This window comes from Rhododendron vialii, chromosome 3a (genome assembly GCF_030253575.1).
Source record: "Rhododendron vialii isolate Sample 1 chromosome 3a, ASM3025357v1".
Classification (NCBI taxonomy): Eukaryota; Viridiplantae; Streptophyta; class Magnoliopsida; order Ericales; family Ericaceae; genus Rhododendron; species Rhododendron vialii.
Window position 1 is genome coordinate 15,213,759 of NC_080559.1, and position 4,692 is coordinate 15,218,450.

General features: G+C 39.6%; 1 long non-coding RNA gene across 2 annotated transcripts; it reads left to right on the top strand.

Moving 5' to 3' along the window:
• The first annotated feature begins 340 nt into the window (after positions 1–340).
• LOC131318680 (uncharacterized) lies at positions 341–3,931 on the top strand. Of its 2 annotated transcripts, XR_009197779.1 has the most exons (4): positions 341–591; positions 2,507–3,424; positions 3,556–3,603; positions 3,772–3,931. It is a non-coding gene; the product is annotated as an uncharacterized LOC131318680 (long non-coding RNA). The 2 variants fall into 2 exon arrangements; XR_009197778.1 differs by lacking the exon at positions 341–591 and having other exon boundaries at positions 2,023–3,424.
• The last annotated feature ends 761 nt before the right edge of the window (positions 3,932–4,692 follow it).

Below are 4,692 nucleotides of genomic sequence, written 5' to 3' on the forward strand. Positions count from 1 at the left end.
TTCTCTCCCCTTTACGCTTTCTACATCAACTTTTATCTTTACTTTCCAAAATTATCCTTCACTTTATACTTTTCACATCAACTTTTTACCTTCACTTTCCAAAATTATCCTCCACTTTACCCATTAATTTTTCAAAATGGACACTTATTTTGGGACAGCCCAAAATAGAATACTGAAAATTTAAATAGGGACGGAGGGAGTATATATATAGGTATTTTTTTGGTGTAGTATTAATACTGAATTTGTTTATCCTTTATCATGTGTTCATACAAAATTATGAAGTACATGCTATAGATAACTTGATCCCAATGATTATAAATCCTGGGTCCGCCCCTGCGTATATGTATCCATGTGCATATGTACGTAACTTTGTATGCCCTAATCTGTTATCCCTAAATTCAAAGTTGTAAGCCCCTATTTTTTTTTTCATCCCGCATGCTGCATTTTCAATCTTCTCTGGGCTCGCGGGAGATTGCGAGGCCCACGTTGGGTGGGCCAGTGAAGCCCGGGGTTGTTTACCTGAGGCTGTGAATTTGTGGACTGGGAGTGAGCTGTCGGTGACCTCGTTCCATAAGGATCACTACAAAATCTGTATGTGTGTCTCTCCCAATTTATACACATGTACTTTCTTACATATGAATCAAAGTTTATACATGTATATATTCTTACATATGAATCAAAGTTTATACATGCATTTAAAGATCTATAGGTAGATAGATGGGAATGAATGTAAGCCCTATTCTCTAACTTGAATCTGTTGTGCTACGTGATAGATGGATAAATTAGCACTTTAGAGACTTTTGTGAAGGGCATTGCTTGTTTATTTATTTATTTATCAACAATTCATTTCATTAAAGGCCTAAAAATAGGCAAATATAGCGAATCCATCTGAATACAATGAAGAGGGAACTATAGCCAAACCATCCAAAAAACACACATGATAAACAAGAACAAAGAGACCACTAATGCCTAGATTCTAAGCCGAGTCACAGACTCACTACTCACCGCCTCTAAGGGTCGGGTCATGAGGAGCTAGCAATCTATCCATTTAGTCGCCTCGGGATGGCGCAACCCCCAAATCACAGACGAACAATAACAAACCGATGGAAACAGACAAGAAATCAAGCAGACCGGAAGCACAAACACCTTGGACTGACACCAATAAGCTGCCGGCCTACTCCGGTCAAGGGATGACGTCGTTCGCCGACAAAGAGGCACAAACGGGACCTCGGACAAGAGTGAAGGAGATTAAATCTCCGGCAAGCCCCCGCTGCCACGCGGGGCTCCGGGTGAGGAGATCGAAATAGAAATCCACATGGGCTAAAATTCCGATAACACGCGACCACGGCGGCCGATGCCTGCGAACCCAAGTCTGCCTATTCAAGTCCCAGGGCTCTTCAAACCAGACGACACACTCAAGGGCCAAGCCCTGAGCCTTATACTACCGCCGTCAAATCCAGATCAACAGCCGCAGTACCCACCATATCAGTGGGAGGAGGACGCCGACGATCTCCGACGACGGCCAAACCACTAACACAGCACCACCACCACTGAAATCGAGAAAAAACCAGCAGCAGCTAACTAATTATTAACCCACCACCAAACCCACCGGATCTGAAAAAACAGACCGGTACAAATACCGAGCTGGGGAGACCAGCCGATAGAACCGAAAAAAGCAAGGAAAAACCCAACCCCAACACACCCTATTATTACCTCACCGCCGGCCACTATTCACCGGATCTGAGAGGACGAGGCGGAGACCGGTCGAAAACAGGCCCACCGACAGCCGGCCAAAAGCCCGAGCACCGGAAGCATGAATGCCTGGATCTCAACAGCCCACAGCCGAAACAGATCGAGAATAGATACCCCAAGAAAACGAAGAGAAGAAGGAGAGGCGATGGAGAGAGGGGAGGAGGAGGGGGAGGAGGCGGCGGCCCCCCTCCCCCAAAGCTGAAAAAGATTTAGGCGAGTTCTTTTTAGAGAGAGAGAGGAAAGAAAACCCTTATGGAGGGACCTAAGGGCATTGCTTGTTTACTCCCTGTGAGAATTGCTTTCTAGAAAAATTTAATGGAAAGTCTGTCTCTCATATAACTTTCTACAACAGAAAATTTGACTAGCACCATATTTCTTCCAGATTATATAGAGGTGCAGTGCTTTATTGTATATGTTGGCATGTTTTGCTTCTAATTTGACTCAAATTTGAATTGGTTTTTTTGCGTGTAAACTAAGTTATTTTGGAGCCTTCCAAGTGTTTGATAAAATGTGTAAAAGAACAATTATGTTTCATCGGGTAGGCCTTGTATAAACTATGACAGTTTTTTGGGGAAAAAATAAGTATCAATACGTGTTTCCTCTTGCATATAAGTGATCAGCTCTGGTTTTGTTTTGTAGGTTTATGCTGGTCATGAATCCAAGGAATAACCTTTGACCAAAACTACTATGGAATTTGCTTTGTTGCTTTGTGCATCTATCTTCGCTTGGTTTCTTATACAATTGTTCAATATAGGAGATTGTTTAGCATAATTAATCACAGAAGCGGCAGGGGTTCATTGTGGATCAGTGGAAGGGGTTGCCTTTGGTTTTGATTTATTGGTTTCTAGAGTTAGTTATTTTAAGCTGCTTTTGCTGCTGTATCGCAGGGTGTGAAGACGTCTTCAAATTTCGGAGGTTCTTCGAAGTAGGTTTGTGGTGTTGCTGCTGAGTCCAATAAGTCAGCTTTTTGAGTCCAACGAGTCTATTCGGCTATAGCTATGGCTGGCTGGCCTACTATACACTGCTACAGGTTTCTCTATGTGGCAACAGGGATGATGGAGTCGTGGCATCTTAACTGCTAAATCATTTTACGTGTAAGTTGTTTTTTGTGTTCTTTTTGGTTGTTGCTTTAGCTTTTTATTTCTTGTTTCGTTTCTTTTCTATTTTCCCTAGTTTTGGGCCATCTTAGTTGAATAGTCTGTCACTACCGTGGAACCAACTTCATATAAAGGTTCTGTTATTTTTTGTCCTCGACAATTGTTCCAGTTATCATGATAATTGCAGTTGTTTCAGTAGGCATTTTAGCTCATTAAGTGCGGGTTGAGCTGATAAACTCTTGTTCTAAATTATATGGGACAGGGTCTTGCGTGTAAGTTAGCTGTCAATATATGAATGACTGTCAATAACTATTTCCGTTCGAAAAGTTTTGATACATGAATGACTCTCAATATCTACTTCGGTTCGAAAAGTTAATTTCTACTTGTGACTTGTTATTTGTGGGTATGTCACTTAAATGAGCAACATAACACGTTAATTCATATGACTTTCTTATACTGAGTTTTTGATGTTTCGTGTCTTGTGTCCTAATTAGGGCTCTGCCATTTGTTTGAGTGGCATTTCCTGAGACCAAGGCAAATTTGTATAGTCAGAGAAAGTGGGGGGAAGCGACTCAGTGAGTATTAGGATCATCTTGTTTGTCTGTCACCTTCTGATCTCTTCTGGAAGCCGTGAGCTAGTTATGTGAATATTTTCCAATTTCATTCTATTTGATGAGTTTTTCGTGTTTTTGTGTGTATTATCTAGGTAACTACTGAGAATTTCCTGCTTGGATTTTTTCAACCTTTGGCAGAGGTATGTGTATTTTAATTTCAGGCTCTAGAGTCTTTTGTTTAACTGTTTAGTGATGATGTATAATGTACGTACGTAATATTTTTAACTGTTTAGTTATTGAATTCCAGCTTGGTTTTTTTTTCTTTCTAGATTGATGTTGTCTTTTATCGCTTATTATGTTTAATGCAGGCTGTACACAATGAGCAATGCAAATTTTTGGGTTGAAGGAAGCTGGAGTATATATATAGGGTCATTTATTTGTATTTTGTACAACCTTTTAGCAATCTTTTTCTTTTGTACTTTGTAGTCTTTTTTGAAGGCTTTAATGAATCGATTCGGTACTGGGTATGCATTATTAGTACAGTATATGATATTGCTACTGTACTCTTGTATTGGATGCGAAGCGAAATTTATTGGTTAGATTATCTGTTATGGTCTTGTGTCAATGTTGGCATTGAAAAAGATTTCAGGTGGGCTAAATGTGATATTTCAGATGTTGCTTCAGGCATTTTTTCAAGTGCAAAAAAATAAAATAAAAAAAATGCATCTTTCAATCACATTCCTAGACTGTGTGACGGTAAGGGCATTTAACCACGGTTTTTAAAGAAAACCGAGATCTAAAACTAGAGAAGATCATGCCAAATTATTTTTCTCAATTGTAACCATAATAGATCACATGTTTTGATCATGATTGTTGTTTACATTTAACCATAAAACCGAGAAAAAAAAAATCACATAAGATCAAGCCAAATTAGTTTTCATCTCGGTTTTTACCAGATACGATCACGCGTTTCGACCGTGATTGTTGCTATGTTTCAATCACTATTTATAACTGTGATAAAAGAGAGTGACTTACGATCTCAGCCAAATAGACCACGGTTTTGGGAACGTGATTGAAGACTTATAATCATGGCTAATAACTGTGATCTTTTGGTGATATTGTAGCATGCCCTCGTAACAAAATCCCTGGGTTACCTGGTTTTTTAACTTAACAAACCAATATGGAGTATACATTTCGGATCATATAGGACCCCAGGAGAATGCGCTTGTAGACCCACTGTGTTTGTTTTTTGAGAGACATATTTTCATGTACCAAAAAAAAAAATTTAA